The 13,286-nt window shown below is 34.1% G+C and overlaps 1 pseudogene; it reads left to right on the top strand.

Moving 5' to 3' along the window:
* The first annotated feature begins 12,034 nt into the window (after positions 1-12,034).
* Positions 12,035-13,286, top strand: part of LOC116898314 — a 13,216-nt pseudogene continuing 11,964 nt past the window's right edge.

The following is a 13,286-nucleotide window of genomic DNA, read 5'->3' on the forward strand; positions in this document are numbered from 1 at the left end:
CAAGTGGATCTTTATTTCTAAAAGCTATGCCTAAGGAACATTTTGCTATAAAAGCAATAGAATGTAAAACCTGAAGCTTAAAAAATGGAAAAGGAAAAGAAAAAGAACAGAGAAAGTTGCAAAATGATTTCCTGAACTCAGATTGTGTCCAATTTATATTTTTTTTAAGTGAGAAAAGCTCTGTACTTATCTCTCCATGAAACAAAATGGTGTTAGGAGAAAAAAAAATCACATGTATTAATACCCAACAGCTTGACACAGGAAGGTATATAGACTATTGGGAAATTACTCTGAATTCAACTGGGAAACACAGAGTAAGGCCAAGAAAATGTTTTTTAGGTTATCATTTTTATCTTTTGTATAACGCAAAACCACAAGTACAAGTCACAAATGTTTGAAAGATATATTAACATAAATCATAAATGTAAATTTGACGTGAAAGAGAATATTAAGACTTCTATAAATTATTTTCAGAAGACTCATATATTTTCAAAAGGTATCTTTTAAATTTTTGAGGAATTTAAAGAACATGACAAAAGAAAATACAATGATTAAATAATTTTAGTAGCTTCTTCTGTGAGACTTTTATCTACAAAAGAATGAATGTAAATTTTATAGAAATTATAAGAGCAAGGTTAGTGTTGTATATAGCTTTCCATTCTAATCCTCAGTTTAATGATTACTATGGCTTAGTCAACTGTGGTACAAAAATACCACTCTACTGCATAGGAAAAGTTAAATATTTTGAGAAAAACTATATACACATAAACTTATAGTATATTGCTATAAAGAATTTTCATTTTTTACTCTTTTAATGTGAAAAAGTTAAAGTTAACTTTTTATTTAAAGCCTTACACGATTTTCATGGCAAGGATTGCAAGACATCTCATTTTTTTCATAATTCTCAGATTTAAAATATTTTCTTCTCTGAACTAACAGGCTGCTTCAGTTGACTGGAGATGAGCCAATAGAGAATCAGGCAGCAGGTTTTCATGAGTGATACCAGAGTTTGACTCCAACATCCCAAATAAATTACTCTGTTCCCATTCAAGTGATCTATTCAAGTGATCATAAGACTGAACATGAGTAAAAACAACAAACCAATTTCTTGCTGTCCTATAAAACATTCATTTTAAGTAATAGTTGACCTCAATATAAAAATGAAATATAGATAGAGAGATGCCTAAGTATTCAGGCAAGCTTTCTGTAATTGTATATTATATGGCTTAGTGGGTGAATATAGTCTCTTTATAGCATCAGCTATACTAACTGTACAGAAGCATTAATACATTACTTGCTTCCTGAGAAAAGGTCAAACAAGCCTACTACTTCTGATGCCTTAATGCCATACTGTATCACGGAAGGCCCAGACATGTGGCTTTTTACTCTTTACTCTGTCCACTGAGAAGTCACATGCTTCTGTGGTAATAGGCTGTGATTAGGTAGGCTGATTGTTCCTTTTTAATGATAATGCCAAGAGAAATTTAATTTTGATGTAGAGAATACAAATGAAAGTGATGAGCTTGGACTCCTATCAATAAATAAACAGAGTGAGTGTCTGGAAAAAGTAATGCATTGAGTGGTAATTCTTTAAGTTAAGACATTGCTTACCCAGGCTCTTTTGCATGGTATCATGACAATACTATCCTTTTTCCCTTGCAAGGTCAAACGTGAGGCAAATAACAACTCAGAAATTATGTGGAAAACGATTAGATGGTCAGCACCCTCAGAACGACACAGTATTACACTTTTACACTGACATGACCACCAATCATATACAAACTGCACCTTCTAGATGTTAATTTGAGGCTAGAAAAACTCTTAAATGGATCACAATCAAGTGGAGCAGGCTAAATATTTTTCACATCATTTACCAGTGATTGTTGTAAGTGTACTTCCACCTTAATTAATAAAAGATGATTTCAAAATGAATAAATCACAAAGGATTTCCATCCAGCATTTAGTCTAATGATGAATAAATGAAGACAAGCCAATTCTATTGTAACATAAGGACTTTTTTTTCCTTAAAGGTGAGCTAAAATGGAATTTAAAAGTACACAAAAAAAGTATGCTTTACTGAAAAGAAAAACTTCATTTTGTTCTATTTGACATTAAAGTAAGGGGGAATCTGTAGAAATAGTCTCCTCAAAGACCTTTTTTTGTGTGTAGGCGTTCTGATGAACTGATCGAGAAGAGACAATCATATTTTTCTTCCTTAGGTTTTTTTTTAAGTTAAAAATAAATGCAGTTAATGCAACTGCAATAAAAGAGTCAGCCAAGTATAGCAGTCAATGTTAAAGAACAGAGAGATAGCAATAATCATAACAAAGAAAGTTTAAAATAGGAGAAGAAATAGAAAATGCAATTTACTGTTTTGTTAACAGGAGCCTTTAATATGCATATGAAGGAAATTGTCTTAGAATATTTTGGTATTTATATATATTCCTATGTAGATGAAAAACACAATGTTAAGTCAATATTTTAGGGGAGAGAAATGTTTTGTACTCTATTATTATTCAGTATTATAATTAACTGGAAGGAGAGAGAGCACACTTGGAATCCTGAGGTGGCACTCCTGTCTCTGTCCATTAATCCCATCGTGTGTTCATATACATCATACATATCTCAAAGTTTGAACCTTGTTTGGTAAGACAAAGAGGAAAAAGAAGGCATTTAAACATAAAATCATCAAAGATTTTACTGGCAAAGTTTGATTTTTTTTAAAACTTCTTATTTGTCACAATAAATAAGAAGGAATAAAGCTCAGGAATTGTTTTTTTTTAAACCCTTTATATTTTTGTCTTGCTTAAATTCATGTGTTAAATTGTAGACATACTATTAGTGAGTATCAGGTTAACCTTAGAATAAAGGCTCTAGGGATTGTAAAGAGCTAGTTACCTCATTGCTCCAGAAAAGAACAGAAAATAATTTTGCCAATAAGACAAATGAGATCTTACTGGACATTGAATCTGTTGACACACTGATCTTGGATCCCCAAGTCATCATATCTGAAAAGACATAAATAAATGTATGTTACTGATAAGCAACCCAGCTTATTTTATTTTGTGATAAATACCCAAATAGACTAAGCAAGCTAAATGCTATGATTCACTTTTTAAAGCAGAATTTATTATATTTCTAAGGCAATTGTTGAAAGAAAAGAAAACAAAATTTCTTCATAATTTCAGTGATAGTATCAGGAAAAATAGATGTCTCTTAACATAATAGGAAGTGATATATTTAGCTGATACAGAATTTAGAACAGAAACAAGGAAGCAATGAGCTATCTTGAGAAGAACTGCATATAAAATGATAGGATCCAAACAATGCTAGAGTACAAGACCTTTGCTGTGGGATTGAAAGCCCTCTCAAAGGTTAATTAGCAACTTCATTTTTTATATGTCAGTTACAACAGCTCCTCACAAAAATAAAAAAGTATTTCAGGTATTCGATTGCAAGTCTTCAGTATGGGTTATTGTATTTAAAATTAAAATCAAATTTCTGAAGGTGGATGAACTTCTTAGTTTGTCAATTGCACATACATCGCTTAAGTATAAATTATCGTGGGTTACTAATCATCAATTATGTCTACAGCATAACCCCAACACCCAAAGCTTATGAAAGTTGTTGAAGAAGAATACCAAGATGCTACACACATGAAATCTCAGCAGCAGCTTGGCCAGACAAGATGTACAACAGTAGACATGCTGATGTATGCTGGGAAATTGTCACATGGCCTCCAACACTAGAAGAGGTACATACAGTCAAGAGCTGCTGAGAAAGAGATTATCTTCTTCGAGAAAGAGCTCTCTTATAGGTTATCAAATCCCAAGTGGTCAAATGTAAACACATGCAATATTATCTTAATGAGTTTCTTGGCCAGTTGACTGCAATTCTGGAAAAGTGACAGAATAAAATGATAATGGAGATTTATGATGAAAAGTCTATCAGCCTCTACTTCTTCATATGTGATAGAAACTAGTCAAACAATAGTGCGAAGTGCAGGTTTAGTGGGATTTAGAATATAACTTATATTGAATTCATATAGTAACTTGTACGACACTATATCATAATGCTATGCATGAACAAGTGTTAGCATATAAAATTAGTAGATACTCCATAACTTCTGCTATGAAATAATCATTGAACCAAATTTCTTGCTGAATACTACATCTCAGTGTCATTTATATTTCACTTTGGGTGATTTTTAATATCGCCTGGAAGTGTTGATAGTTTCTTAATTAAGGAAAAACTAATATTCAATCAAACCCTAGACTCATTTCGGAAAGGATTTATATAGATTTACTATGACATGGCTTTTCCATAAAAGATATTCCTTAAAATGCATGTACAGTTGAAGAACATGAAGACCTTCTATGTAGAAGTAGGCACACTGTAGCATTAAGCTTTTCTTTAAAAGCTAAAAGTTTGGAACTATTCTCCACTACATAATTTTAAGTAGGAGGAAAGAATAAACTATAGACTGTAATTTCAAGATTTGTTGGGCAGAACACAAAAACAGATAGTAACTACACATTTTTTAAATATCTTCAAATTTTATTTTACCTCACTTTTCCTTATTACTGAAATGCTCCATGTCTCCTAAGCAAATAAGGAGATAGTTTATACACACATTTCCTTTGTTCAGAAATTAAAATGAACATAGCAGAACAGGCACGATTTCTCATCTTACCACCCAGAAATTTAATTTGGAGACATAAATTTATGAAATTATAATTTTTGTCACTCTTTTACACTTTGCATAAAACAATTTATATGTTCACACTATTCTGCATGCCCTTGTCTTTTTCCATTTTGGATGTTACTGCTCTGATTTAGATTTTGGGTTTGGTAGTAAATAAATACAGGGTTTTTCTTTTTTGTTTGTTTAGTTTGGTTTAGTTTTGTTGTTTAAAACGAACCAAAATTACATAAGAAAGTAATGTTTTTTTTTTTAATGAAAAATCACTTCTGAAACATATAAAACTACTGTGTGCTAATATATTCTATTACAGTTCAGGTTCCTTAAAAGCTAGGAATATGATTTCTGTTTGTTTGCTTGTTTTCAGTTTGTTTTTTCTTTTACAGAAATCTTCTTCCCATGGTACTATTTCTATTTTAAAATATTCAATATATGTGTTTATGAAAAAAATCAATGTGATGGAATGCTGAGTCATACTTATATCATTGAGAACACTTATGGGAATAATTTTGCTCACTAACAGAAATTTCTTATTAAATATCGAGATTGTTTTTCCGCATTTCCAAATCACCAGTTAATTGGTAGCGAAACCTTATGACAGTGAATGAATAAATGTTACCGTAAGTCTAGCTGTCAGCCCTCAGCTTAAAGGACTATTCTTCACTCCCCTTTCATATTCAACTGCATACTAGTTGTTCATTGGTGGCAAGTTTATTTCTGGGAACCATTTATTGGACCTGATAAACAGAAAACCGAGTCCCTCTTTTCTATTCCACGCATCTTTCCAAGTGAGTAAGTGGACATATGTTGAGAGGAATGAGAAGAAAGCTCGGTGGTAGAGTGTTTCCTGCTGGTATGTGTCTCTAGGTTCAATCTACAGTGATGTCTGTTTCTACTACAGAAAAGAGAATCAGAGGAAGAAAAACATGAATTGTCCCTCTGTGGTTAAGATCTGTGGTGCTAACTATCTAAAACCTCATGTGCTTTGATGACATGGTTATTCTCTTACTTGAGGCTCAAACTTACTACCATAGGTATTCATTGTTCCTTTGCTTTATGGATGAGGAGTACACAATGGGGAATGTTTTTACTGATTTATAATTTGCTTTTACAAAACAGAAGCTTTGAAACAGCTCAGAAAGTAATCAAAAAGTAGAAAGTTATTTTTCTTTTACTCACTGTAACTTTTCTATATTGTCTCAGGAGAGCCAAATGGCCTAGCACTTTGCCCTCCTTAGAATACTTTTGAATTTCATATGTTCAGCGATAAATAAAACATTGCCACATGGTAAAGAGCAAAAAGGCCCTGAGGCCTGCAGAATTGGGAATGGTTAGCATTCCATGGCACAACCATCTTTTTTTAGCTGGCTCTTCCTGGAGTAATGTGTTATACATCAAGACTCCCAGGAGTAGTTTTTTTCCTAAATGGTGAGAATTGCAAAAAAAAGTTTAATTTTGCATTGAGGTTCTATTATACAGAGACTTGTCTAATGGGTATGAGAAAATAGATATATGAACTGATAACATTTATAAGGAAATCAAGGAGTATGTTAAAATGAACATTTCTTGATCATTAATCTGTACTTTTTTGGTATTATGCATTTGGCAAATGATTTTCAGAGGCAGAACCATGCCTTACATATTGCTCTTGGTGATTTAAAGATTATGTTCTTCTTACGTCTACCAATTATAAAAATAACTTTTAGTTGCCAGATGGAATTGTCACTTCAGAGGCTTACTGCTGAATAAGCTCGCCCTTTCTACTTTCTGAACTGTGGCTGGCTGGTTCAACTCACTGCTGCCTCCAACTCCTCCTCAACCTGGGTGATTCACACTGCTTTCCCTCGGCTTCTGACTGAATCCTTGGCTTCACATTAACTTTGGCAATTGTCCTATTCTTTTGGCTCTTTCTTATTTTCTGGCTCATTTCCGTCTTTGCAACCTGCAACCTATCTTTGTAAATTGCCCCATTAAAACCTCTCTCTCTCTCTCTCTCTCTCTCTCTCTCTCTCTCTCTCTCTCTCTCTCTCTCTCCATACACACACACACACACACACACACACACACACACACACACACACACACACACACACACTTTTAAGTCACGACTCATCCTTGTCTGTCTGTTAAGTGTTGGGTCTATCTTAAAATCTCTTTGTATTTATGCCTTAAGTAAGTCATAAATTGTAAGTACCTCAACCTTGGCAGTATGGTGGAGGGAATTGCAGTTTAAATTTTTTCTGTTTTTCTAGCATGATGATTAGTCTTTTTTTTTTTTTGCTTTCTTTTTTTTATTCTATGGGGTTTTTTTTGTTGTTTTTTATTTATTTGCTTTTTTTTTTATTAACCACACAACCTAGAGAGTAATCTGGGAAGAAAGAACCTCAAATAAGAAAATACCTCTTTACTCAGGTCTACAATTGGTCTGTGGGCCTTTTTCTTAATTAAAGTTTGATGTGGGAAGAAACAGTCAAAAGGACACAGTATCGTGCTTGGGGAGGTGTTCCTGAGTTTCATAAAATAGTAGTTAGTGGGGGTATTCATATATTCATGTGTGCATTCGCACATTAACACACACACACACACACACACACACACACATGTAACAACAAATGTTAAAGAAGAGGAGAATCACTATTGGGGAGGGAAGGAATCAGGAGTAGTGTAGGAGAGTGGGGAAAGTAGGGAATATGATGTAATTATAGTTTTATTTTTAAAATATAAGCTTAAGGAACCATAAATAGCAAACAAGTATTGTTTTTCCTCCACTGTCTCTGCTTCAAATATTACCTCTAGGTTCTTGCCTTGGGCTTCTGTCACAGGTTCTATAATGATGAATTATAACCTGTAAGCTAAATAAGCCCTTGGCTTCCGATGTTGTTTTTAGTCATGTTATCATGACAATAGTAAAGCAAGCTGGTTACTTGATGAGTATGTTACTTGTGAGAAAGAAGTGTGAAGAAGTCAGAGCATTTACATGTGACTAAACTGCATACATTGGCAAGACATGGTAAAGCTATGAGTAGAATCATATCACACAAGTGGCAGTGACCTTCGAAGGACAATTGCAGCCATTATGAAGAGAAAGCCCTCTGTGTTTACAGCAAAGAGGAAATCTTCCATTGGAAACATCTTGAAATTGCCTAACTCATTCTGCAAGAGCAAAGTGCCCTCCTTGAAACTTCCTTGAACTCAGAGGATAAGCAAAGTAAAATGGACTAGAATGGTGCTCATTATGACATATCCAGTTCATTTAAGATTCCTAAATTCAATCCCTAGTTTTTGTTCAATAAAATGACCTACAGAGTTGATCTTCTGTATATAAAGTAAATTTAGTCACATGGTTGTCTCAGAGCAGTATTTCTGAGCTATTTTTTCCAAAAGTGATCATTTCACCTTGTATTTGAAAAAGTATTTTTATTATTTCTTTTATTTTTGATATTATAATTATATTACCTCCCACTTTTCTTTCTTCCCTCCAAACCATCTCTTATTACCTCCTTGGTCCCTTTCAAATTCATGGCTCTTTTTCATCATTAATTGTTGTTTCTTGCATACACAAACATACACACACATTCACATTCATATATACTTCTAAATACATAGATATGATTTTTTTAAATGTATCATAAGAAAAAAGACATAGATATGAAGCAAGAATTAAAATGTTTCAATGTAAAACTGGCAAAAATATATTTATGTTTAGCAAATATTGTGATAAGTAGCTCTACTTAGAGTACAGAGATGATGAATAAAATTAATGTCTTTTATCACCTTAGGAACAGGAGCAGCTGTGTGAGAATTATGGTGGGGAAAGAAAGGCACCCTCACATAACAGCAGTGTGGAACGACTGGGACACAGAATTCAACCTTCAGCTACATTATTTTTCAGCTCACTAAGAACTTCATAATTACCTTAATTTTTATAAGAGGAGTTTGCAGAAATAAAAATTTTTTTATAGATGACACATCTGTGGAAAGAATAATTCTAATGCAATATATTCAACTTTAAAATCTCAGCTTAACTTTTACTTTACTCTAAGATCCTAGAAAAGTAAAATATTTCTTTGGGTCTTAGTTTCTTAATTATTCCATAGAGAGAATGAAGACTAGCCTTTATATTTTTACTAACCACATATGTTGACTACATACAACAGGCTTTAATATAAATATGTTCAATACATAATTATTTTGGTACTTTAAGTATCTTCCAAAATATGTTATTTTGGAAATATTGGAATCTACTATGAGATTTTATTTAAAATGACTGATCCATGTAAGCTATTTTACTTTTAAACTTTTGTGTATTATTATTTGTGGATGTTAGCATAAAGCATAATTCCTCTTATCTTTTTTCTTTTTTATCCTGCTATGAATAAAATCTAGATTTCTGTACACAATAGGCAGTTATGTTCCCCCATCACTTAATATAAGGTTTATTTCTAATAGTGTCCCACTTACTTGTCATATTATGTGTACATATTACATAAAAACTAAATCTCTTAAATTCATCTAATCAATAAATATTAGGAGAAGAAAAAATATATAAAACCATATATATTTTTTACCAATATTCTATATATATTATTTTTCCACTTTTGATGTTCTTTTAAGTAGGTAAGTTCTGAATGTTATTCTTCATTATTCCTCAATATGATAAGGGTTTTATTAAAAGGCCCTGATAGTGAAGACACATTTCTAAGCTTGTGCATGCAGAGGCATATTAATTTTATATATTCAACCTAATTTTTACCAAAAGGCTCCCTTTTGAAGTTCACAATATTAAATAGAATTTACTAGAATTAAAGTTTAATCAGCAATGCATTTATCATGTAATGTTTAATGTTCTTTATTTTCCACATATTTAAGAGCACTAAAGTAGAAGAATTATTTTCCTAGCTAGAGTAAAGAATATGTAGGTGACACAATGAGTTAATGTTAAGGCTGTCTCTTTTTATCTCTAATGTGCTGAAGGTCACATTTACTTATATTGACTTACAAATAGGAAGTATAATGCATCCAAAAATCACCCATGTAACAAGCAAATTGCCAATCAAAGAGATCCAAGCTCTCAAGAGTCAAAAAAAAAATACCTCACACAACAACAATGAGATTTTAGCAATAACAAAAAAATCATATAAGTTTTTAAAGAAGATTTTCTGTATGAGGCATAAAGCTCTCTAACTGTATGTCTTAAATGCCCTCCATAATGTTATAGAGTGATAAGGCTTAGTAATCCCCTTTCCATTTATTCCTCTCTTTTTAATTTATTGAAAAGAAAAACTGTGAAACAAGAAAAATCAAGTAAGTTGGTCAAGGTGAAGGTCACAGAGAAAATTAGCACAAGACTCTGAAGGAGCCCTGAGAGATGCTGCATCTCTGAGTGAAACTTTGAGAAATCACTGGAATTCTCTGGCAGCATCCCATTGTTAATTTCCTCACCACTCTTTGCTACTGTTGTTAAAAGTAAATGTAGCAATATGTTTATACTTTTGATTTATTGTGACTTTTTAAAATAGCATTAAACATTAAAGTATCTATATAGTAAAGGTTAATTAAAACATTGTCTTTATATTTAAAATTAAAATAAGGTATTACTACCAGTTTAAGAGAAACTAGTCTTATAAGATTTAAATACCACATCAACACATTTGTTATGATGGAATGAAATATATCTAAAAGATTACTTTTTTAAAGAAATGGGCATTATTTACTGGAAGCTTTAGAAGCTGACCCAAAAGCTGATGATCCTAGGGCTTTGCATCTGCTGAAACATTGTTGGTTGACATCATGTTGACAGTGAGTTTTACAAAAAGAATACAGATAGTCATACATGAAATGCAAATTTGAGGAGAGATTAGATATGTCCTCTCAAGAGAACTCAGAGAATTCATACTCTAGAATCTGGTACCTTTGCATGATCTCAGGATCGTCCCATTAAAATCCATCTGTTAATATCTCCTAAACAAAATATCTATTCATGTAAATTAAATAACCAACACATGAGTCTCTTGGGAGTGCAAACCATACTCAAAGCAAAGCAAGTGTGGTTAAACTATAGATGGCTATGCTTTTTTGAATGCTGAATACGCCAACCCTGTGTTTCATTTTTGTTCTTTGTGACTCTGAGTGTGGTTTAAAGCAGGCTTAAAGGGGGATCTGTTTATGAGTTGTCTTATATAGGGAATTAGAAGGATTACTGTGGACATCTCAACTTTAGGAAATATTTTTAGTAAATGAGTCTTGGGAGCAGAGAGTGATGAATGGCAAATTACATAGGATGCTGGTAAATCTTAAAGGATAAAATACAATTATTTCATACAAGTTCAGCTAGACAACAGCATATCTTCCAACACATTAACAATTATTAATATTGTTTAACATTATTAATTTGCCCTGTAATGTATGTAATATTAACATTAAATAACAATTATTAAATATTTTTGTTCCTTTGGAAATGTATGCTTTAATGTGATTCTAAGTAAGTGGATAGATCAATATAACTTCTGTAGTTTGTCTATTTCTTTCAAGCAATACATATATTTCCTTTTTTTATTTACCTCAGAGGAAGAATAAACACATCAAAGCAAATAGTGTCATAACGTTAATGGTGTTACTTTTTTATGTAAAAGAAAATATATCAACTACTCCTCTGAAATGATATTGTACAATAACATTAATTGAAAAATTAGTCATACCCTTCTGATCTGAACCAGTGACCTGAGCAGATATTGGGCTCTGCCTCCACACCTACTCTCACAACACCTAGAAGAAGCCCAAGTGCTCTAACACACTTAGGCACAGAGGGGAGAAGGTAACAACACCTGAACAACAATTGGAGTACTTGGGTCCCCAGGATCCAGGGACGCAGGACCTATGCCCAGCAAGGGATACGGGTCCCTTCCAATTATAACCAGTGCTCTGAGCAGACCTTGGGTGCTGGCTCTGCACCAAATACCACAACACCCAGAGGAAGCCAAGCTCCCAGGTGCTCTAAAACACCCAGTAGATCAGAGGATCCCAGGCACAGCTGGACTCTGAGGAGTTCTGACACAACCAGAATCACAGGAGAGACAGGCTGTAGTCAGAGACAGCAATGCCAGGTAACACTCGAGATTACCAGATGGCAAGTTGCAAGCACAGGAACAAAAGCAACAGAAACCAAAGCTACTTGGCAACATCAGAATCCAGTTCTCCCACTATAGCAAGTCCTGGACACCCCATCACAACAAAAAAAAATTAAGATTTGGATTAAAAATCATGTCTCATGATGATGATAGAGGACTTTAGGAAAGACGTAAATAACTCCCTTAAAGAAATACAGGAGAGTTCATGAGGGTGTGGTTGCTTGGTCCTGTCCAAAGGCACCAGCTTAGTACCATTACTGATTCTGAGGAGTTTCCAGCTTCCTTGTCACCACCACTACAGCCCCACACCTCTCCATTGTCAGGTGCGTCCTCTTCATCCCTCAGCAAGCAGGTGAGTTTGGACTGACAGGGTTAAGCCAGAGCCATGGTCCAACAGTAGAACCCATGGAGCAAGTAGAGATGCAGATCTGAGACGCTGCATTTTCATTAACTAACTTCGTGACGCCACATCTGCGGTATCAGCTCAAGTGGAAGAACTTGCCCTTGAATGTACAGGAAATGAACGTTTCCTTAAAAAGTGGTGAGACCTCCTGAAAGAAGGCTCTGGTTCCCTGAAATCCGACACCTGTCTCCAGGCATTTATACTGAGAACGAAATTCTTCTTGGTATTCTTGACTTTGTGGAAGCAGAATACTGGGCTCTCTTATTTGCTTATGTGTTTTCTCTGATATGGCAGTATTTACATTAAAAGCTTTCGGCCCTCTAAGCTTTTGTAGACTCTTGAATGAGAACGAATTCCGTCCGTAAGTAACTGTCATCACAGTGCCTCTTTGCCAACCAGATCATTATTTGTTTTGTGAGAAGATGACAAAAATGCTTGAGTTGGGAGTTGACCTTGGTGTGTCTCCTGAGGCAGGCGATGAAGATTTCAGGTGCATGGTCCAGCCCCACAGGACACCGACTCTGAGACTGGTGATGGCTCTTAGTTTACTCCCCTTATCCCAAAACCCACAGCCACATTACATAGCCCTCACTGTGAATAAGACTCAATGACTATGACTTAAAGCAACTTTTGATTCCTATTCTTTAGGACGAAGACTTTCTCTAAGAAAATTGTATGAGTCTAAACTTCATTGACTCGAAGGAAAAAAAAACAATTTTTTTTCATTTTTTTTATCTTTTTTTTTTTTATTAACTTGAGTATTTCTTATTTACATTTCGAATGTTATTCCTTCCCAGTTTCCGGGCAAAATATCCCCTAATCCTCCCCCTCCCCTTCTTTTATGGGTTGTTCTCCTCCCACCCTCCCCCATTGCCGCTTCCCCCCAACAATCACGCCTCATTGGGGTTCAGTCTTAGTAGACCCAGGGCTTCCCTTCCACTGGTGCTCTTACTAGGATATTCATTGCCACCTATGAGGTCAGAGTCCAGGGTCAGTCCATGTATAGTCTTTAGGTAGTGGCTAGTCCCTGGAAGCTCTGGCTGCTTAGCATTGT

This window comes from Rattus rattus, chromosome 4 (genome assembly GCF_011064425.1).
Source record: "Rattus rattus isolate New Zealand chromosome 4, Rrattus_CSIRO_v1, whole genome shotgun sequence".
Taxonomy (NCBI): Eukaryota; Metazoa; Chordata; class Mammalia; order Rodentia; family Muridae; genus Rattus; species Rattus rattus.